Source organism: Astatotilapia calliptera, chromosome 22, assembly GCF_900246225.1.
Source record: "Astatotilapia calliptera chromosome 22, fAstCal1.2, whole genome shotgun sequence".
Classification (NCBI taxonomy): domain Eukaryota; kingdom Metazoa; phylum Chordata; class Actinopteri; order Cichliformes; family Cichlidae; genus Astatotilapia; species Astatotilapia calliptera.
The window spans coordinates 9,546,969-9,572,030 of record NC_039322.1 but is presented as its reverse complement, the minus strand read 5'-3'; the positions used below and the strand labels follow the sequence as shown (position 1 = coordinate 9,572,030).

The 25,062-nt window shown below is 40.9% G+C and overlaps 1 protein-coding gene across 2 annotated transcripts in view; it reads right to left on the bottom strand.

Moving 5' to 3' along the window:
• The window catches only part of epha10 (EPH receptor A10), a 185,083-nt gene that overhangs the window by 68,811 nt on the left and 91,210 nt on the right, over positions 1-25,062 (bottom strand). The gene's annotated exons all lie outside the window — the stretch shown is intronic.

Here is a 25,062-nt window from a genome sequence, read left to right as displayed (position 1 = left end):
AAAGCGGAAAGAAGATTAGATGCATATTCCAGTTAGAAACATTAGCCTCAAGACAAAGACTCTACTTGGTGGAAACAAGTGTAAGCCTCCAGCAAACGTGCGTATACAGAGTTGTCTAGTTTAGATTTTTATAATTTTCTATATGGTTTTCATATAGCAACCAAAATATGAGAAATTCCTTCAGTGTAGTCCATCACAAAAGGCACCAGTCAAATCAAACTAGTCTCAACAATTCGATAAGATAGTGTTTTGAGATTAACTGTCTTATGCTATCTGTCTTGGATATTTTCTTCTCTATTCTTTGTGTAGATTTCTCTCACATGGATTTATATGCTCAGCGAAAGCCTCAGTGATTCACCTGCCTGCCTCTCATTTGACATGTTACCTGTATGCATTAACAAAGGTTAAGTCTCAGTGGTCTTAATATCCAGGTAAAACATAAAAAAAACATTGATTTGTGTGTACGAATACAAGTCAATTCAGTCTGTCCAGTATAAATGAATTAGATGAACACTCAGGGTGAAGTACTAAACAAAAATCTAAAATATTCCAAGTAGCAGTTTAAATGATATAACTAATTCAGAGTTCCAAGAGCAGCAAATTGTTTCTGTCTGATACCGGTTTCAGTAAAGTCAAGACTGCAGTGTTCAGCGGACCATCTAAGACAAACCTAATCCCTTGTCATCACTCATTCTCTGCATCATTTAAGATCAAGCGTCTCCGATCCAAACTTATTAAATGGCTAAACAGGTGCAGCGATGGATGGAGATAATGGTGGGGGGTCACTTGGACGATACGGGTGATTAAGTGTTTTCACCGGTAGGGGAGTCATGGCCAAAGCATACGACGGTTAGAATGTTTTTATACGTGTATGTGTGTGTGCGTACGAGAACAAGACCCCATGTGATGAGGAACAGTTGGTCTATCAAGGAGACGGATGAGGTGGGCTGATCCCCCTGCCCTTCCCAACCCCCGCTGGGTTTAATGGCCGAGCTCCATTTCAGGGATCAAAACACGCATACATAAACATGGATGAAATGATGATGATTTTCTGAAAAGAGAATCAATTTAAAAAGATTTTTGCCAAGAATTTATGGATCCCAGCATTCTCCAAATTACTGTTGTTCTTGCTGCAAAGAACACAGCGATCACACCAGCTTATAGTTAACAAGGTCTTCCTGTGACAATTACACCTCAGAAACTGCCTCCAGTAATAAAAACTGAGCTGAAAAATTCGGGAGGGAGGTTCTTGCAAATCAGCCATTGATTATGCACTGGATCCAAGTTAAAGAAAAACAGAAGAGAAAACGCTGTTAAATTGCAGCATGCTTGTATAGTATTTTCAGAAATGTAATTTTTACTAGAATTTCTCTTTTAGTCATGCTCCTATATAATTTATAATAATAAAAAACACAGATAAATTGCCAGGTTCCAAAACACAACTCAGATGCATAAAAAGGTAAATATAAGTACATCAACATGCACACAAAACACTTGTTTAATGCGTTAATTATTCTTCAAATTACACTACAAAAAAAAGCAAAACACTCATCCAAAAACATACATCAACATGATTGCTCATACATACACAAATGCAATGTGACAATTAACGCAGCTTAGTGCGCCCGCTGCTTGAATTAAAATTGACGCCTTGCAACGCAATCACAGGGCACAATTAACACTAGGAAGGCCCAGAGCCCAGCCATTTGGCTTTTCTACCTTTAAAACCCGGAGAGCAGCCAAATGGCTGGTAGGCTTTTAGCTAAGCTTTAGCTTCAGGCAAGTGGAAGCTAAATTGGCTAGTCATTCATATGTAAATTGGGTTGTTACCTGGGAATTCTGGAGGGAGGGGAGTGGGGGTGTGTGGATGAGGGGGTAGGGGAGCTGCTAAAAGCGGTGAGCTTCCTTTTGTTTCATCTTGATGCATTCTCAATCATCCAGGGAAACAAATCTCCAAAAGTCACCAACTTGGAGTGTTTCAGTTTGCCATCTTAGGGAGAAATCAACACACATGGGTGTAGGTCCTTTGTTGCTGAGATTTATTGATAAAAACAGTACAAAAAATCAACCATTTGTACACATTTTTACAAATAATTATAAAAAGTGAGTGAGTACATTTCAACATTTTCAGCAATCACTCACAATCCTGGCACTGCCATGGTATCTGTAGTCTGCATTTACCACATGTGTATCTGTTGCAGTGAACACATCGCACAGTGGCATGATTGTTCTTGCAATTGTGTTTGACCTGACACATGGCTCTTTTTCCAGGGCTCGGTGTGGAGGGTTGTGTCAAAGGCAACTGTTCTTTTCTTGCCTTCTTCGCAGCTACATGAGAGTGAGCTAACTCCCTTGCAAGCTCCACCAGGAAGTCCACCCGTCTTTCCTTCGTCCCGGAGCATGCTTGATACAGCACATGTGCATTCAGTGCTGCCATGTCAATCATGTTATAAAACACGGCAACTGGCCAGCGCCGTGTTCCTCTGCGGACAGTGTACTCCCGAACCATCTGGTCCATCACATCCACGCCACACTTTGTTTTGTTGTAAAGGGTGACAGTGTTTGGCTTCCTTTTGGTAGTGTTATCAGTCTGAACCACGCCGTGCATGCTGCTAAGAATATAGACTGTCTTCTTCCGTTTGGCCGCATACGCCGTCAGCGTGGCAGCAGATGTTGAAAACACCTAAGAAATAAGATAAATTGTTATTTCCATAGCACTTTTACACACAATGAAACACATAAACATAGAACCAGAAAAGACCTGCAACATACCTGAGTGGTGAATTCATTGCGATCTGTCTGTCTAGTGGATTGAGGAATTTCCCTGCGAATCTTGTTGACTGTGCCGAGGATGGTGGTTTTCCGTCTAAGAAGTTTTTGCGCAAGTGAAAGCGATGTGAAAAAGGAGGAGATACTGGACCTTCCCATTGCTCACAATTTGAATTTGTTCACACTGCAGATGAGGAGACTGCTTCTCCACCTAAAAAGAGAGCTTGTTTGGGGACTGAGACAGCGAAAGATGGCACAGTGTGGCGTGAAGAACAGGTGGGGACCTGTCTCCCTTTCATTGTGTGTAAAAGTGCTATGGAAATAACAATTTATCTTATTTCTTAGGTGTTTTCAACCTCTGCTGCCACGCTGACGGCGTATGCGGCCAAACGGAAGAAGACAGTCTATATTCTTAGCAGCATGCACGGCGTGGTTCAGACTGATAACACTACCAAAAGGAAGCCAAACACTGTCACCCTTTACAACAAAACAAAGTGTGGCGTGGATGTGATGGACCAGATGGTTCGGGAGTACACTGTCCGCAGAGGAACACGGCGCTGGCCAGTTGCCGTGTTTTATAACATGATTGACATGGCAGCACTGAATGCACATGTGCTGTATCAAGCATGCTCCGGGACGAAGGAAAGACGGGTGGACTTCCTGGTGGAGCTTGCAAGGGAGTTAGCTCACTCTCATGTAGCTGCGAAGAAGGCAAGAAAAGAACAGTTGCCTTTGACACAACCCTCCACACCGAGCCCTGGAAAAAGAGCCATGTGTCAGGTCAAACACAATTGCAAGAACAATCATGCCACTGTGCGATGTGTTCACTGCAACAGATACACATGTGGTAAATGCAGACTACAGATACCATGGCAGTGCCAGGATTGTGAGTGATTGCTGAAAATGTTGAAATGTACTCACTCACTTTTTATAATTATTTGTAAAAATGTGTACAAATGGTTGATTTTTTGTACTGTTTTTATCAATAAATCTCAGCAACAAAGGACCTACACCCATGTGTGTTGATTTCTCCCTAAGATGGCAAACTGAAACACTCCAAGTTGGTGACTTTTGGAGATTTGTTTCCCTGGATGATTGAGAATGCATCAAGATGAAACAAAAGGAAGCTCACCGCTTTTAGCAGCTCCCCCCCCCCCTCATCCACACACCCCCACTCCCCTCCCTCCAGAATTCCCAGGTAACAACCCAATTTACATATGAATGACTAGCCAATTTAGCTTCCACTTGCCTGAAGCTAAAGCTTAGCTAAAAGCCTACCAGCCATTTGGCTGCTCTCCGGGTTTTAAAGGTAGAAAGGTAGAAGCCTGGGCCTTCCTAGTGTTAAGCTGTGAAGGTAAAGCGGCCTTGACCTTGCTGTGTAATTAACAAACTCTTCTTTCATTAATCCCCTACTACTCATTCTTTTCCACCCCCTCTAAATCTTCCCCCCTATGTCCCCCATTTCACACAATGTCTTCCTCCTTCTGAGCAGCCGTTTAATTAAGACATGCAACATGGCGTCATGAAGAGTCAGGGGACAGAAGGCATGCAATTAAGGGGACGGAGAAAAGAAGGCATGAAAGGAGGGGAAACAAGTCAACAAAAAGATAGAGAATTTGGGACAAAAAACAAGATGTAAGGAACTATACTTCGAAGAATGACTGCGCTTAGAAGAGCATTTGCTGTACTCAGAACACAATTTTCTTTAGAATACTCTGCAAAGCAATGCCTTTGCCAGAAATTATGGTCCAGCCACTGAAGCATGCGGAGACAGACTGAACGAGACAGTGAGTCATCGAGTAAAGTGACTCAAGGAGCATTACACTGCCTGCGTGCGTTTCTGTGAATGCAGCGGTGCACGTCTGTTTAAGTGTGTGTATCCTAGAATACGATGGTCTCGGGCAAGTGCATTGGACACAGCAAGCTATTCATAGTGCAGAAGGATGCTAAAAATCTGTGGATAAAAGAAGCCTTAATGCCTTAAACAAAATGTTGAAGCTAGCCAGGGAGCAACGGAAAAAAAATCATGGGGCACAAGCAGACATGGCAGACGTTTCGAGACCCACTTTACTGCGCTATTTACTGCTTCACTTACTGCTGTCAACAGCCATTGCCTGATACAGGCAGAGAGTTGTGGTGAGTCAAAGCTTTAAATAGGTAGGAAAATTAGACAAACAGGTGGCTGAGGTGGTGGAGACTCGCTGCGCAGTCTTGTATTTAAAATAGTAGAAAAAGTCAAAGAGAAACAAGCAAGACTGTACAAATTAAAACATCAGTTCATTAAGAACACGCTGCACATCAAAGGTCTCTCCTCTCTTTTCTGGACCATGAAAGATAAACTGTATATGCGCAAAACCTCAGGGTGATGCATAATAAGTATAGATAAACACTTTCAGTCATTGTCTTTTAATTAAGGCCTACAAATCCTGAATCAATCCAGTTTATACATTTCAGAAACTACAAGAGTCATTACTGACAGTGCAGATGAAGCTGTGCTCCTACAACACGTTGGTAAAACATGAAACCAACTTGCTAAAGTATATTGAACAGTCAAAATTGCATTGCTGGTAAATCAGACTTGACAGTCAGGCTCTAGGAGTTGGCCAAATCTGCAGACCAGACTACTACAGTGCTTGTCATAACATGGGTAGAAGAGGGAGACATTCACACCAGTATCTATCAGCACCAGTTACAATCAAGCACTGGCACTAGGAGTTTACCTTTAAAACTGCCCAGTTTTATGCCTTTTCCTTCTTCCACTTCCACACTACTGCTGTTAGCATGCTGGTGAAGTGGTCCTCTGATACCTCTGCCTCACATCATTATTAAAAATTGTCTCTGTTACGCTGCTCATCATGATGGCGTTAACACTACATAAATGTATCCTGGGGATCAAATAACACACTGGGAATAAATCTCTCCTGACGTGCAAAGCCTGCACATCTGATTATTCCACTAAACAGTGGAAATCAGTATTTCAGTACATACCAGTGAAGTTTAGCGCTATTAGTTCAAGTTGATTGAGTGTCAAACAGTAGTTTAATCCTCTTCTATTGTGCATACAACAAGGAAACCTATGAATAATCTGCTATTATAATAAACTGCTTTCAGTATATAGTGTGTCAAAAAAAAAAAATTGGCCTTGTGAATTTTTTAATTAAAGAAAAAGCTTACCTCTCAAGGCCCTTGTAAGAAGATGGTTAGAGCTACAAGAAGTTTCAAAATAAAGTACAAGTTATCTCAACAAAAAGACAAAAGGAAGACTCCCAAAATATTTAGCACGCAGCAATGTGGCAAACTCATTTTTAACGATACAGTTCATAATTCTGGATTGCTACTGAAATAGTCCACATCTCTCTTTAAATGCAATGTTAAAGAAAAGCAAATTGTCAATTCAGCAGCAGCTACTGGGCACAACTGGGGCTAAGAGAATAAAATACCAAGATGTGTAAGCCTACATCTTTATGATACACCTGTATCCCCACATGCTGCAGCACCACTGATGCATTAAACAGACGCTATGATAAAATCTTACTCTTATTTGACTGGATAACATTTGGTGAAAAACAGATATAATCAAACACTTGATTGACCCAGACATACTGGAGTGTTAATGGAGCAAATTTTCAGTTATAGCATAACCCAAGTTTTTTCCAAGCAAACTTCAAGCAAAGCAAACACATTGAAAGTGTTGGTCGGCGTTGGAGCCAACAAACTGTAAAACGTGTCCTTCAAGAAAGTTAGAAGCAAATAAAAAAAGCTTTTTAATAGAGAGATTGCACACAGAAGCTGTTTTGTAAATACACTTAGAGAAAGTATGACGAAAAAAAATGCAGTTTGTGCAAAACAAGAATAAACTTTTCTGCACAGTGCATAAAGATGACAGAGGTCATGGAGGGAGATGGAAAGACAAAGTAGCAGCATTATTTAGCTGCTGCGTGGGAGTGTTATGTGTGCAAGAGTATCGATTTGTCTTTCCCCTGAAGCGTTGTAGCATCATTTCTCCGTTTGCATTTGTTTTGCCTTTTATTTCACTCCCTCGATCCCTGCTTTCCTGTTGGCTGACACCCTCCACACTTGGAGCTCTCTATTGCTGGAAGGCAAGCCCAAATGGACTGCGAGTGTAGGGGTGTATGTGTGCGCGCCTGCATTTCTGTGTGGAAACATGGAAGTTCAATAAAAACCTTGCTCTGTATTTTTAACTAAGCCTTGCTGTGTGTGTGTGTGTGTGTGGGGGGGGGGGGGGGGGGGGGGGGGTCACTGCTGAAATGGCTACAGTGATTACTATACAGTTCAAGTCCTCTTTCTCCATACAACCAAAACTGTATGCAGTATTGATCCAACACCACACTTCCCCATTTATTTACTTCAGGATATTTTTGTACTAAGTGCAAAAGAACTAGATCATAATGCAATACACTGAGTATTTTTTGAGCGTTTCTACTAACTAAATGAAAATCATGCATTTCTCAAGAATTCAGGTAGGAGAAATAAACTTTTAAGTTTTCCTCAAGTTGTACAGTTGATCAGTTATCCAGTTTGTTATGTGACATTTCCTATTCTAGGAAACATTTTCAAAGCTCACAACATAAGCTTTCTTTTTAAAAAAAAATTAATAAATAAAACCTTACATTCTAGTTTCTCATCGCTGTCTGTGGCATCTAATCCCAATACACTGAAAACATCTGGGTCACTAATATAACTTTCCTGAATCTTTCAGAATGTGTTCAATTTGAGCCTTCAACACTAAAAAATGCACATGCATATAGTTTAGTGTTTGTGTGGCCCCAGCTCTAATAAATTCAGACACATAGCACAGATCTCTGCCAAGGGCAATATGCTAATCAAGTGTTTATAAAACTGTAACACCAATATTAGAAGCACAAAGGAGAGGCCAACACTTGGATATAATTATGAAACCGCTGCCTGGCACATCCCCTGTGCCACCTTTAGGGAGTTTTCCTACTAATATGACACTGCAAACAACAAATTAGTTGTTTAAGAGGAAAGTGATACAGCTTCTCAGCACTTGGGGGTACACTGATGCCTTTCCTTCTGTTTTTAAAATGTACTGGGTGTATAAACCAAGCTGTGTTTTTTAGATTGTTTTTTGCAGGTCATTTATAAATTAAAAAAATAAAACAAAGCACACTACATTCAATTTATATTTCAGTTTTAACCTGCTGTTAAACTGAGGTTTCATTATATGCTTTTGCACCCTGGTAGAGCTGGGCTGGCTAGACCACATGCTCCTCCAAGTTTAATGAAAATCAGCCTGGTAGCTTTTGCATAACCCTGCTCACACACAGACAAAATAATAACAACAAAAACCTCTTTGGTACACTCTGTAATCTGCCAGACTAGCTGTAAGGTACCCTTCTAGACCATCAGCATCTTGCTACAAATGCTTACTGTCTCGTTTCTTGGGTTGAAAGCCTGAACAATAGGTCCTGAAGTCCTGGTTATGCAGAGTGGAGATTTCAGCCTGACACCCTATATCCCTTTCTCCACCGTAGTCACTCATACACAGTCATTCTGTCTCTGCCAATTGCTTCCTTCTACCCCAACTCACTTGCTCACTGCTGCTGCCTGCCCTCTGCTGCGTTGTCCTTGTTACACTTCTGCATTTGGCACATGAGCCAGCTGCACACAGGGCTGACTTGGGTACACAACAACTTATGCAGAGGCTACAGACACACAAAGTGTCAGGGCTCTGTGTGCGGGCAGGCGGAGGTGAGGATCCAAACGCAGGACTCGGAGACTGAATGCAACTCAAAACCCACAGCTTTATTGCTGGCAGAAAACAAAACAGAAACCAAACCGGGAAAAACACAAACTGGAACACACAGGCAAAATCGCAACACTGACACAAAGAAACACAGGGCTTAAATACACTGAGGGAGTCATCGAGGAATTAGAGACAGAAGGGGAAACGAGCTGGGAGGAATGAGACCTAACGAGACAGAGGAAGCGGAACTAGAAAAACTGACATGAGACATAGCCCTTCAAAATAAAACAGGAAACAAGAGACAATTCACAAGACACAGACTTGACACTGGACTAAAAGGGACACCTAAGAACAAGAAATCACATGAGAACTTGAGCACTAGAAATACAGAGAAAGACGCTTAAACACTAGTAGTGATAACAATGATGAAAACCAAATATCAGATCAGAACACAAGTCACTTACAGCAAAGAAATTATAGAACAATAATAATAAACAAAACACTGGGTCATCGACCCAGGACCGTGACACAAAGGGCAAGTGGTTTTTCAGGATGTAGCTGCTTCATTTCCACATTTCTTTTTCTGGTTCATGTGTGGTATGAATATTTGGCCAGAGACACAGCTTAAATGGGAAAAACAAAACAAAACCACCAATCATAGTTAGAAGAGAGACCAAAAGAGAAAACTATTTTAAACTAGGAAACAGGCAACATGGCGAGACCCAGTGAGTAATTCATTAGGAGGTAAGACAATGATTATTTTCTGGTTGGGTAGATTGTTGCTGGTAGTAGTTGGCCAGTTGTAAAGTTGCTTGTCAAAATGCCTTCCCATCTGGATTTGAGGCTCTGCATCCTTCCATCTCATCTGCTCTTCTCCTTGGCCTCTATTGATCTGCACTGCCCCTTTTTGCTGACCTCCTCTGATCACCCTCCTCTTTTCCAACCGTCTTGCACTTTCACCTCTGTTCACCCATCTCCCGCTCACTCGAACACTTGTAAGCTTTTTTTTTTCTTTTCCTCCCACCGCTCTCTCTATTAAAACCTCTTACTATCTGCACGCCCTGAGGAAAGAGAGGAAAGAGCAGAGAGTGAGTGGGATCACTCCAACTTTGTGAGAAGCGGCCACGATCCAAGTGTAAAACGAAAACATTCGTCCACAGACACACACAAAGTTGGGACCTAATGCACACACAAACACACGATCATCCAGAAACCCAGAAGCAGAAACACCCACCACTATTTCCATCTCCAACTTAATAATCTGCTAACTTTCTCCAAATATGCTTCCAGCTTTCTTGTTGGCAACAGGAAATTAACAGAGCTAGCAGTATGCTTAATGTAATTTCCCTTTTCCAGTGTGCAGCCGGTGTCTTTCTATAGTTTAGAATAAAGTATGCATGGCGCGATTTTGGTGTCATAAGAAATATCTAGGCTATTCTTTCTCCCACAATTTCCAGTCATATGTTCATAGTTTCACAAATGTTGGAAATTATAATCAATGTTGAACCTTTAAGGATTGTACACAGAGTTCAGTGAGCAGTTGCCATGGTTATAATGGGATAAGATTGCGGTGTTACACCCTAAGCAGCAATAAATTAATAAATAAAGCTGTAAGCTGATGGGACCATCATAAAAAGAGCTGTGCTTACGGGTTCTGAAAGGGCTTTTAAAACCCCCGAGCACAATGATTAGCAGCATCACTTAACCCTTTGCACAGTAAACTGTTTTCCTTTGGTTTCCACGCTACTCCACATCTATATGTGCCAGTTTATCAGTGCCTCAAGGATATGTGATTAACATGCCTTGACACTAACATCACCTCTAGTGAAAGATCTCTGTATAGATACTAAAACATTCCCCGAAGTACAGATGATTTCCCAGATCCCATTGCATATGAGATTCTATGTGCTGTACACCAACAAGACAGAAATTTCAGCCTTTATATGGCAAAATAAAATGTTTAGCTATTTACTTTTTAGACTTTGTTGTGAATTGTACTAGCTATGCCATTTCTATTATTGTAGGGTGTTAACCTTACAACACAAAGCAACTCAAGGTGATTGTTATTGTGATTTGGCCCAATATAAATATTGAATTGAGCTGAACTAAATTAAATATTGTCCTTAATAATACCAATATACATTTTTCTGTGATCTAAAAGTGTTAAATCACATAAGAAGTAGATAAATCTGAGTGCAACAGACTGTGGGAACAGGAAGGCTAGGTAAGAAAAGTGAGAGGTTAAGCCGAGGAGGGAGTCTAAAATAAAAAGGAATTCCCTTTCTCGCTTTGTCAACTGCTTTGATTTGTTGCTCCTCACACTCACAGATACCAATTCAGTTCAGAGATGGAGACAAAAAGCATCCTTCAAGGAGGATGCAAAGTTAAACGTGAAGATTCCCTGTCAAGTGTAAGACAGCATTTATGTCACCATGCCTTTCGCTGTGCACTAATAGTACATGACAGATCCACACAGATGCAAAAATGCACAGTGGGTTATGCAGTATTCAGATGGGTTGTAAACAGAAACATTTTTGCAGACATCCTGTTGCGTGTCAGATGACATAGAGAAACCTACCACAGTGATGTGAGAGTGCAAGAAAAAACATGTGCTAGCCTCCAGGAAGAGTTTGTGTGTGTCAAAAATGAGACGCACACATGCTCTGTTTCTCTCAGTTCTCTCTTCTTTTTTATTTTCTTTCCTCTCTATGACTTCTTTACATACTATTTAACTTTCACTAAAGTAAAATTGTAACACTTGAGAACTCCATGTGAATGAAAAAGTACACTTTTATGTCACAAAGAAATGGCATTTCTTGGTAAAGACTTTTAGGACCTCAGCTGTTGCCCATTTATGAAACCACACAAATGCAAACCAAATAATGCTGTCAACTTTAATCTGTGACAGTAAGTGGCTAAGTCATATTCAAAATGACAGTGAAGCCACAACCCTGTGTGGTGTGATTAAGATGAAGAGTGGTTGTTGGTTTTTTTGGTTGAATACAATTCTGCTTTCTAAACCTGCACATGTGAAAAACACATTTTCACACGACCCTATTCAGTCCAGTGAAAACCCAAGTACACCCTTAGTTCACCCTGAGGTCAGACCCTGCAACGCTCAGAGAAAATTTTTTAAAACGGAAGCACTACATCTAAGACGCTACAGGCCTCAGTATGTTAAATGTTCACGAACAGTTTATTGAACAATTATGGCTTGTTTAGAACACTCTCCAGGAGAAAGCCTCATGTCCCTGAAAAGACCATGGAAGCATGGTTTAGGTTTGCAAAATTGCATCTGAACAAACCACAGGACTTCAGGAACAATATGTTTTGGAAAGAGAAGACGAAAGTGGAGATGTCTAACTGAAATGCACAGCGTCATGTTTGGCTAAAACCAAACATAGAATATCAGCGCACTCGATAGAGGGCCAAAGATTTGGGTTTGTTTTGCAGTCATAGGACGTAGCAGTCACTGAGTTCACCATCAACTCCTTTGTATTCCAAGGTATTCTGGAGCCAAATAAAAGGCCATATGTCTGACATCTAAACACTGACGGCGTTTCACACACAAATCAGTGGTTTATCAATCTTTTCCAACCTGACCATGTTGAGTATATGATAGCAGGTTAACATGACATGATCATTAAATTATTTCAGCACTTCAGTTATTAGGCAATAGTAGTTTGACTCTCACTAACATGCAACAATTCTATTAGCATTCATCATACACAAAAATCAAATAAACTGAAAAAGTAGTAATGGCAAGGTAGAATACTTTTAAAGTCCCAATTTTTCCTTGTGAATTATTGCCCACTATGACTAACCCTGACTGAAATATTTATACTGCCTTTTGCTTTTAAAAATCTCTACAATCCAACAATTCCATTCCAAATTCAGGGATTTAAGTATCGTTGTTACTCCGCTGAGAAAGAGAAACTCAGTACATCCTCACATGCAAACATCCATGCACACACATGCAAATACATACACACTCACTATCACTGTTCTCATCATCCAGACACATGCTCTGACAGTACCAGCTGGGCAGATTAGATGGCATGACAGTTTATAAGAGAGGAAGTGAAACGAACAAGGCAGGAAACAGCGCTAAATATCACGTACACAGCCAGGTCCACTTCTGTTCAGTGCACATCCCCGCACATACTAAACTCGTCAAAAGATAATAAATGTCAAGTGTGTACCACCAACACAGACACATGAGTTGAACTTCAGAGTTTCCTGCAATATGAGTATGAAGAGGGACTGTACAATAGAGTGCTACATAATAACCAAGAATCGTATTTTGGAGACTATATCCAGTTATTTTTCTCAGTAAGTAGTTCTGGAACATAATATTACATTTTTCAAAGTAAAATTACTCAGTTTATATATTCATTTAAAGAAAAATGGTTAAAATGTGCACGTTGTGTGACAGTTACTTTGAAAATAGTCACTTCAATTCTCCAAACTCTGCAGCACTCCTTAGGTCAGTGGAACATTTCAGTATCTTTTAGCTTATTGTTGTGATTTTCTAGCAGGAAATGTTCTTATGTTGTTCGATTCCCACTTATTTTAGGCAATAGCAGACAGGCATTTAAGGCAAAAAGCTCTTATATATCCATGTTATGCATACTCAGCTACAAAGTTAGTGAATAGCTCGAGAACATAGCAGGGAATTATCAGCTAAAAAGCAGAAGATTCCCTCAGGAGTTGGTGAAAACTAAACTAGATGGAACAGAGAAGAAATATTGGACTGCTAAGGGTGGACAAAAACAGAAATACAAACTCATGCTTTCTTGGTTTGTGTTTTCTCAATAAACTGAAAAATATTGTTACCACGCTCAATATAACAACTTATGGAAGTGATATCAGTGTCATTATTGTATGTGCAATAAAAAAATAAGGCAATACAATACTATTACCACTGAGCAGCAGAAATGACTAGGTAAAGTAAGAAGACGGCTAAAAAAAGTGTTTCAACTCATGACGGGAAATGAGGATGACCCTGCATTCTCAAAGAGGGAATCAGGGTCAGTCTATTGAGGGGTGTCAGCGTATAGGGAACATAGTAGGGCAGCCAAGTAGCTGGAGGAGTCAGAACAGAGATCGAAGGCTAGTGCCCAGGTTTGAACTACTGGCAGCTGGCAGAGGCACAGACAAATGTGAGTGACGCAGGAGAAATGTTTTCCTCAAGCTTCAGGATATTTCACAGTTGTGAACATAAACAGAACCAGCGACAACCACAAGTAATTGGCATGAGTAGCGTTGCTAGTGGAACATGTTACAGCAAATTACTTTAGACAATGCAACTGACGTGAGCCAATTACAGTCAGCATATTCTGCTTATAGTCCAGCCCTTCGAAAATGTCCACAGAGGAGAATATATCCATAAAATGCAAATAATCACCTATGATACACACTAAAACAACTTTTAACAGTTAATATTGTTTGTTGATCTCATTGCTCTTTAACTGGATTAATAATTTCCACAACTGCTGTCACCATGTGTTGTTAACTGAAGTTGCTAATTAAATACAGTAGCCTTGCCAGACCTGTGCTATGCATGCAACTCAGTGTACCAAAATGTTCCTCCCTGCTTGGTTGGTTTGCATTTAGGCATGTGCTCGTGAGTGTGTATCCGACTGTGTCTGTGATGAGCCCTTATTAGTATTTCCTCAAGACACTTGTTTTGTTACTATGATATCCACCACTGAGAGTAGATATAATTGGACTAGAATGGGATCTGATGACTTTAAATGAGCCCCATACTTGCAGTTACTGAGCTAAATGGCAACAAAGCCTGCTGGGTAGTCCTCAAAGAAAGGCATCCCTCTCTGTGATTGGATACAACACGCATAGCTCCCTCCGTCTGAATTAGTCTGCTTGTTTTTCAGCTGACACAGAGTCAAGTCCTTCTTAATGCCTATTGCTCACACGCACAGATAACAAAAGCATACACACATAAATCCATGAGTGCATACACAGTGCCAAATGCACACACACAAAAAATAACAATAGAAAAAATAGAAATACAACATAGTATTCAATCACTGCCATAGCCACATAATGCATGACCTTTGCTGTGCTGGAAAGACACACACACATACTCACACAGCTATACAGGCACACATTGCAAGCACACACACAGTGAGACAAAAGAGCAAAACATGCTGAGAGATAACACACAGTGGTCAATAAATGACAAAAACCATTCATTCCCCCATCCATCCTTCCCCTTATTTATACCTGTCTCACACTGAGTGAATGTGATTGGCTGCTGGTGGGGGAAAAAAAGCAGAGAAGAGTGCTGCTGAGCCAGACAGAGCTCGCCAATTAGATTGATCTTCAAATGACTGAGTAAACAAAGGTTACCAAGACAACAGTTGGCAGGGGATTTGACAGCAACTAATTTATTCTGTCGTTTTGACTTTGGCTCCAGCGCATAATGCCCTAGAGGTATGAGGGCAGCCCACGGTGGAGAACGCACACACGCATTACACAAACACATGCGCACACAGGATGACTGGTGAATCAATAACGGATTGACATGCAAACCATTCTCATCAATGCACATTTGTGCACATAAAGTGAGAGGCACAGATATAAACTGTTGCAAAAACCAAGAATTTATTTGTCTGCATGGGGCAAAAATAAACTGCATTTTTCACCCTGTTTTGATGTTCCAAAAAAACCAAACCTACCCTGTTAAACTTCCAACCGTCTGCATTTAAATGATCAGTGCAGAATGCTTCAGTGCAGTGTGGTAATGCCTCTAAAGTGTGTGTGAAGTATCTGTGCATCTATTGATTCAGTATGCACACGCAGAAGCAGCAGAAGCAGCAGCGGCGGCGGCAGGAGGAGACTTGTCGATATACAATCTGTAGAATTCACACCTAATTGTGTTTGATCGCAGGTCGCTGCAGATCAATAACAGTTGCACACACCAGTTTATACACACATACATTGCAAACCGAACACACACACACACACACACACACACACACACACACACACACACACACACACACACACACACACACACACACACACACACACACACACACACAGTATATATTGCATTTATTTATATAACATTTACTACCTTTTTTTTTAATGAAGCTGTCAGACATCCATGACAGAGGTCAGTAATTTGCACCAGAGGTACACTTCAACTGTGAGAGACAGAATGTGAAAAAAAAAATCCATGAATTCACATGGTAGGATTTGTAAAGAATTTATTGGTAAATCAGGGTGGAAAATAAGTATTTGGTCACCTCAAACAAGGAAAATCTCTGGCTCTCACAGACCTGTAACGTCTTCTGTAAGAAGCTTTTCTGTCCCCCACTCGTTACCTGTATGAATGGCACCTGTTTGAACTCATCATCTGTATAAAAGACACCTGTCCACAGCCTCAAACAGTCAGACTCCAAACTCCGCCATGGCCAAGACCAAAGAGCTTTCGAAGGACACCAGGAAAAGTATTTTAGACCTGCACCAGACTGGGAAGAGTGAATCTACAATAGGCAAGCAGCTTGGTGTGAAAAAATCAACTGTGGGAGCAATCATCAGAAAATGGAAGACATACAAGACCACTGATAATCTCCCTCGATCTGGGGCTCCACACAAGATCTCATCCCGTGGGGTCAAAATGATCATGAGAACGGTGAGCAAAGATCCCAGAACCACACGGGGGGACCTGGTGAATGACCTGCAGAGAGCTGGGACCAAAGTAACAAAGGTCACCATCAGTAACACACTACAACGGCAGGGAATCAAATCCCGCAGTGCCAGACGTGTTCCGCTGCTGAAGCCAGTGCATGTCCAGGCCCATCTGAAGTTTGCCAGAGAGCACATGGATGATACAGCAGAGGATTGGGAGAATGTCATGTGGTCAGATGAAACCAAAGTAGAACTTTTTGGTATAAACTCAACTCGTCGTGTTTGGAGGAAGAAGAATACTGAGTTGCATCCCAAGAACACCATACCTACTGTGAAGCATGGGGGTGGAAACATCATGCTATGGGGCTGTTTCTCTGCCAAGGGGACAGGACGACTGATCCGTGTTAAGGACAGAATGAATGGGGCCATGTATCGTGAGATTTTGAGCCAAAACCTCCTTCCATCAGTGAGAACTTTGAAGATGAAACGAGGCTGGGTCTTCCAACATGACAATGATCCAAAACACACCGCCCGGGCAACAAAGGAGTGGCTCCGTAAGAAGCATTTGAAAGTCCTGGAGTGGCCTAGCCAGTCTCCAGACCTCAACCCCATAGGAAATCTGTGGCGGGAGTTGAAAGTCCGTGTTGCTCGGCGACAGCCCCAAAACATCACTGCTCTCGAGAAGATCTGCATGGAGGAATGGGCCAAAATACCAGCTACTGTGTGTGCAAACCTGGTAAAGACCTATAGTAAACGTTTGACCTCTGTTATTGCCAACAAAGGTTATGTTACAAAGTATTGAGTTGTATTTTTGTTATTGACCAAATACTTATTTTCCACCCTGATTTACGAATAAATTCTTTACAAATCCTACCATGTGGATTCATGGATTTTTTTTTCCAAATTCTGTCTCTCACAGTTGAAGTGTACATATGGTGCAAATTACTGACCTCTGTCATCATTTTAAGTGGGGGAACTTGCACAATCGGTGGCTGACTAAATACTTTTTTGCCCCACTGTACCTTCTTTAAACTGCTTACATTGTTTTCTGGCAGTTATTGTAGTGCCTAATTTATTATTTATTTGAAATGGCAATGGAAAGCTCATTGCAGAGGAAATAACCTAAACAATGAAACTAGATCAGTAACAAAACTGTTGTTGTCATATTAATATTTTTCCAAGGTAAAAGATGTGGCAAAAACTTTGACTAAGGTTAGTCATGTGTAGGTACTTACAGTTAGATCCATAAATATTTAGACAGAGACAACTTTTTTTCTAATTTTGGTTTGGTACATTCCCACAATGAATTTTAAATGAAACAAAGCAATTGCATAAAAATGTGAGGAACTAAAACATTTTTTAAAACAATCCCTTCATTTCCGGGTCTCAAAAGTAACTGGACAAGTTAAATAACTGAAAATATAATCTTTGTGTCTAATACTTGGTTGAAAAGTCCCAGGCCTTTACTACAGTAGCTTTCAGTTGCTGTTTGTTTGTCGCCTTTCTTTCCTAAGTTTAGTCTTCATCAAGTGAAATGCATGCTCAGTCGGGTTAAGATCAGGCGACTGACTTGGCCATTCAAGAATATTCCACTTCTTTTCTTTAATAAACTCCTGGGTTTCTTTGGTTGTATGATTTGGGTCATTGTCCAGCTGTATTATGAAACAATTAAGTTGACTGCATTTAGCTGGATTTGAGCAGACAGTATGTCTCTCAAAACCTCAGATTTAATTCTGCTGCTTCTGTCCTGTGTCACATCATCAATAAACACTAGTGTTCCAGTGCCACTGGCAGCCATGCACCCCCAAGACATCAAGATGCCTCTACCATGTTTTACAGATGATGTGGTATGCTTTGAGCTGAGCTGTTCCACGCCTTCTCCATACTTTTTTCTTACCATCTTTCTGGTAGTGGTTGATCTTGGTTTCATCTGTCCAAAGAATGTTTTTCCAGAACTGTGCTGGCTTTTTTAGATGGTCTTTTAGCAAAGCAATTTAGCCTTTCTATTCTTGAGGCTTATGAGTGTCTGGCACCTTGCAGTGAACCCTCTGTATCTACCACACACAGTCTTCTCTTTATGGTAGACTTTGATATTGAAAAGCCAACCTCCTGGAGACTGTTGTTCACTTAGTTGGCTGTTGTGTAGGGGTTTCTCATCACCGTGGAAATAATTCTGCGATCATCCACCACTGTTGTCTTCTGTAAATGTCCAGCTCTTTTTGCGTTTCCGAATTCACAGTGCTTCCTTTCTTTTTCAGGATGTACCAAACTGTAAATTTTGCCACTCCTAATATTGTGACAATTTCTCTGATGACTTAAGGATGGCTTTTTTCACCTGCATGGAGAGCTCCTTTGACCGCATGTTTTCTGTTCAAAACAAGATCCAAAATGCAAGCGCCACACTTCAAATCAACTCCAGGCATTTTTTCTGCTCAATCATTAATGACATAATGAAGGAATTGTCCACACCTGCCCATGAAATAGTCTTTTAGTCAATTGTCCAATTACTTTTGGTCCCATTGAAAACAGGGTGGCACATGTTAAGAAGCTCGTATACTCATCATCCAATTTTGATGTGGATACTCCCAAATGAAAGCTGAGAGTCTACACCTTATTTCCATGTCCAATATATACTATAATTGGAATATGTTTCAGTAAACAGGTAAAAAGTGTCCAAATATATATGGACCTAACTGTATCTACTTGATTACTTTGCCTTGACTCTGCTCAGAACAGCTGGTTAATGTGTTTGTATTGTTTCAGACGGGAATGTTGCCAAAAGGAAAGTTGCAGAGTGGCTCTTTGTGAACAAGCTGTGTGACATGAATACTGTCTGTAATGCCAAAATGCCATATGGATCGTTCGACAAAGCTAATATCAGCCGATAATATCAGCTGGTCTCTAATTTTTGCTTTAAAATTATCTATCTGACTAGGTTTCCTGGGATGCTTGAGCTTATCCAAGCTAACATTAGGAAATAGGCAGTATACAGTCTGGAGTGATCCCCAGTGCCTCTCGGCTCTAAGAGAAAGAGAGCCAACCAACTGTTTATGCTCACACACAGGCATCCCTACATCCAATTTAGAATCACTTACTTAACCTAACATGCATGTCTTTGGACTTTAGGAAACAAAAGCATTTGGGGCAATCTCATACAGGTCCCAGAACCTTCTAGCTGTGACGTGACAGTGCTAACCGCTAAAACACAATGCCACCCTGTGCTATTCACTTAAACAAATTCATTCATGAGAACATATGATAAAGATTTCTTTATTTAAATGTCCCCATGTAGATCTTTTTATTGGACTGCACAGATGGCATGTATAGAATATGATGTGCACATGAAACAAGCAATCATGTTTCACAGTGTCAATGCATGCTGACATTTCATGAGACTGAATGTCAGTTAGCACCCAGCAGCAGGGTCAGAGAAGGACGGGGTGAATGAACACTGAGGAGAACTGAGGGGTGGTGGGAGCAGGCATGTAAAGTGGCAAATGAGAGAGAACACGAGTAAAGCAGAAGGAATAAACATGCTTCATGAATAATTCAATCCAGGCCATAGCCCTAGAGACACTGACTTTAACACAAGCGTGCACGAATACACACTCTGGGCCGGTCACTTGTAATGGAGGGATTACTGTGCTCATATGACAAGTCAGATCTGATCCAGAGGAAGTGCCTCAGGCAGACCGCCGAGACAGAATGAGGGAAAAGAAGGTAAAGGGATGGAGAGAAGGAATGGGGGGAAAACCGTGTTAGCAGAGCAAGTAGTTTGCATTTCTCATCATCAGCACCAGCCACTACTGGCTTTTATTTATTTATTTCAGTTTGAAGGTGTTAATTTGCAGCTTTTCCGCCCTCTAAATTTCACTCTGATGTCAAGTGGTTTTCTTTTTAACATTAGAAAGAAAGATGCGAAAGAAGAGAAGCACTGTGTGATTTTTTTGATGGTGTGCAACAGGCTTTTGTCTGAACTTAAGGGTATTACTTGTAAGAGGCTGAACATCAGTCGTAGAGGATGTGAGTGCTCTACTGAAGTTGTGTTGTCCATCACTAACTGCCAGAAAATGTGGTATTATGGTAATACGAAGGGCTCAAATGCAAAAACAATCTTTCATCTTCTTTCAGCCCACATGACAGCAAGTGACCCTGGTTCGGTCAGATGCTCTCAGATCTGCTCGGACAGATATTTCATAGTCTGACAGCTACTTAAAAGTCTTATGTGACTTCCAAGGCATTACTCCTTTACTGTTCCTCCTGCTTATGCCCTTCATCTCAGAGTGTTAGGCGAACATTCATGTTTTTTCTCTTTCATCTGTCTGTTTTCTCGTAGCTAGTGGAAAATAAAGAGTTTATTTCAAGTTCTGTTTCGGCACAAACAGGTGCATATGTATGAAGAAAGTATAAAAAGGGAAAGATCATACAATTAAAGAGTTGATTCAGACAGGAGCAGCAGGGAGCTTGCCTCTTTGTGGTAAAGTCTAACAGACAGAACTCCTAGAGAAACATTTGTACGCAGATAGAAAGCATATGTTATTACTCCAAAACAAGTGGATTCTATGCCACCCACATGTATACACACACACACACACACACACACACACACACACACACACAGACACACACAAGCCCATTCAACTATCTTAGTGAGGACCTTCATTGATATAATGGTTTCCCCAGCCCCTTACCCTAACCATAACCATTAAAAATGAATGCCTAACCCTAACCTAATTGTAACCCTGACACTTAAACCACATTTTGAGCCTCAAAAAGGCCTTCAAACTTGTGAGGACCGGTGTGTGTGTCCTCACAGGTGACTGTTGGTTCTCACAAGTATAGTAGAATGCAAATTTTGGTCCTCGCAAAGATAGCTAGACAGGAACACACACACACGTGTGTATTTATATCCTTGTGGGGACATCTCATTGACATAATGCTTTCCCTAGCCACTTACCTTAACCCTAACCATCAAAAATGAATGCCTAACCCTGACCCTTACCCTAAACCTAACCATAACCTATTTGTAACCCTGACACTAAAACCACATTTTGAGTCTCAAAAATGCCTTCAAACTCGTGAGGACCAGGATGTTGGTCCCCACAAGGGCTGTCGGTCCACACAAGTATAGTAAACTTCCAATTTTTTGTCCCCACAAAGATGTTAATACCCATCCACACACACACACACATATACAGTGTTTTTCTGTTGATGCATTTGTGACAAACAATACTGTAGAAATTGTAGAATTGGTAAGACTGATTCATGCAAGTATGTGATAAGTGGTGTGTCTTTATCAGTTCTCAGAATATGGGAGCGCCATAACAAAGATTAGGGCTTAAAAGAAAAGGATCAAGCCAAAACAAATCAAAATATGAGCACAATAAAATAAAGGACTTATATTTGGAGAGGTGAGGGATGAAGAGAGAAGGTGAGAAGATGACATACAGAAGAAGAGAATTTTATACGGGAGGAGAAAGATACAAAGAAAGATGAGTGTGTCCTTGACTAATGCTACTGTTATCTTCATGCTTTATCAGTGCTGTGCTGATCTGTGCTGCAGAGAGCAGACAGACAGAGGCCATACGACATGGCTCACATCCCAGGGACATTTAGCATGGTCTATAAACCTTGAGCTCACACTCACACATACACACAGCCAAGCTCATTCATGTACAGAGCCAACGCTAATGGCACCGCTGTCATTATGAAAGCCTGATGCAATCGCCAACGCGCTCCTTGATTACTGATAAAATGCTAAGTTAGTCATGGGTGTAAAATAAATTACAAAGAAGATGGGAATTCTTTTATTGTCTCATAGTTAAGAATGAAAGATCAGGGGGAAAATAATGATATCATTTTTTAATCAATTGAGTGAAAATCAGCGAGTTATAAGACTAGAATAAAGCCCTCGAGCCACAACTTGAGTCCAGTGATAAGCTCTGATGGTTGTTTCATTACTCAAATTGAGTGGAATAGGAATTCCAGCTCGACCACTGTCTAACAAATGTAAACCCCCGGCTTATTTTTCCCACAGAGAGATCCCTTGAGGAGGACTTAATGATGTTTTTTTTTTCCTGGGAAGATTTCACTGACACTGAGGTGAAGAGATTGTGACAGGCACCATGCACAGCTCTGAGGAGGCTTCAGCTGAGATAAAGACCGCATGACAACCCTGCGAACACTCAGTGACTGGCATGGGAATACATGCGTGAAACTGAGATGTGTGTCTTTTTCAAAGCATGAGTGAGTGCTTGGGTATGGCTGCGTAATTGGAATATCTAGGCTGTATGCGGATGATGTGAGGTGATTCCCCATGCTTGGGTGGATGCTAATCTGTAGAATGTGGAGTACATATAGCACAAATCAGAATATGCTCATGTGTGTGACGACAACGCAGACTCTTTATTGCTTCTTAAATTTGTATGCTGGATGTATGTTCAATACGGTCTTCGCATATTTTAAATACTATTGACGTATGATAATGAGGGGAATGAATGCCAGACAGTCAGACAGACAGATGGGGAGGCAGATAGATAGAAAAGTGTTAACATCACAAAGGCAGATATTCAACTAACACTGCTGCACCGACGTGGAAGGAAAACAAAAACAGCAAAATGAGAACAGCGGGTTTTAGCGCAGGAGGCTTATTTAGATGGAGGACAAGAAAGGGAGTATATGAGGTGTGGTTCCATTCTTTAAATTCAGATAAATTATCTCCACTAGTCAATCACCTGGCATTGGAAAAAAGCCCCAACTACTGGTTGATAGAGCAGTAATCCAGTACTCTAAGACCAGGCAGACCAATGAGTACCACCTGGACTGACCACAGGAAAGCTTATGACTCAATGCCTCACACATGGATACTGGACTGCTTGTGACTCTACATGCCTAATAGTGGGGTAACAACATTCATCAAGAATTCAGTGGAACTATGGAAGATAATACTGGATAAGTGTGGTGAATGGATGTAAAAAGCGGAAGAGTAATCTAGACGGAAGGGGTGGAATTGGCAAAAGTCAGGACGGTGGACATAAAGGACAACTACAAGCTCCTGGTTATGGGTCATAGGTCAATGGAAACTCAGTGAAGATGTATGAAGGTCAGCCACAGTCAAATACCTCCAACAAGTAAGACAGGTGCTGAAAAGCCAGCTGAATGGTGGTAATAAGAGCCAAGGCATCAATATACACATTACTTGGCAACAGATAAACATCTGGAATCATAAGATGGCCAAAGGAGGACCTCGATGCCATTGATGTAAAAAAAAAAAAATCCTCACAATACATGGAAGCTTCCACCCTAAGTCCATTACCCTAAAGCTCACCCCAACCCCTACTGCCTGCAACCATCCATCCATCCATCCCTCCATGTGCATGCACGCACGCACGTACACAAGCACGCACATGAATTACATAGTTCCTCTATTCTATTCTGTTCCTCTATTCTGTTGGAGGCAGAGGGAAAACAATTAGTGTAGCCCAAACCCCAGATCAGAGTAAAACAGAGAAAAGGAAACACAAAGAACAGCCTTTCAGTGTGTATGAGTGTATGTTATTTCATTTATATATAAGAACATTTGGCAATTTTTCCTTCAATAGTTGATTTCTGTAAAAATGATCTTGCTAGTAATAGCCACCAGAACTAAAAGTTTACCTGACATTGCCAGCTCAAAATGACAATGGCTCTGAAATGACCACATATAATGGACACTAAATAGTTTGGCTCGATCATCACTAAAAGCTGAGGAGGCACTCAACATTAATTTTCTGATCCGTAGAGGAAGAATGAAATGTAATTCTGATTATTATCTGGGTGTATTTAATGAGACCCATGATGCGAATGAAAAAGACCAAGAAAAGAAAATTGTGATTTATTTTTTTCATACAGGGTATTGTGCATATACAGAATTCCCCATCCAATTGTTCTTTTATTTTTTTTTGTCTTTTCTACTTTGGAATTCTTTGCATTACACTCCTTGCTGAAAACCCCTGGGACTACCTAGGCAACTGAATATGAGTCAGCTATAGATCTGAATAAAAGAAACAGAGTTTGGCATGATTTTGAGCACAAAAAAAAGCTTGAGAAGAAAGCCATATTTATTGTACATACCATGATTCTCACACACAAATACACACACACACACACACACACACACACACACACACACACACACATATATATATATATATTGCAGTGAAAGGGATATTTGGAGAGGTGGAAAGGTATAGATGGAGCCTGGGGAGATGGCAATCATGTGAAGTTGGAAGCAGAGGAGTGAAGTGTGAAGTAATGAGGAAAGAATGAGGGCTGCAGCTGTGTTGTGTCCAGCGGAACACACATAAGCACTCAGAGACGCCGGGCGCACATACACAAACTGAAGCCAGTCAGCCATGGGGACTCCAGAATGACAAATGACAAAATGACAAATGTGTCTTTAGGGAGCAGTGCAGCAGGAATTGAGTTCTGCGGGGTTAGATGAAAACACAACCCCCAAAACACACACACACACACACACACACACACACACACACACACATACCCGTTTCTTGGGTTAGAGGGACAATTTCTGAAATTTTTGGCAAATCAGACTGGACATAGGGCTATGGGGACACCGGGTTCCAGAGGTGCTAGAGCTACAATATGCATATCAAAAATCATGAAAAAAATCAGCAAACCTATACACAACTTAAAATTTAAACATTTTCTTTGCTCGACTGAGATATAAAAAAGGCTATTTTTTCAGACATTCTGGTGGTTTGTAGAGACTTTTCTGTAGCTCGGTCTATAAGGACAGTCTGGTGTACAAGGTCAGTGATGTCATCATACATATACACAAAGTATAGTCTGTTCTGAAGGGACACATGGTGTGTAAAGCCAGTCTACTGTACACACACACACTGAGT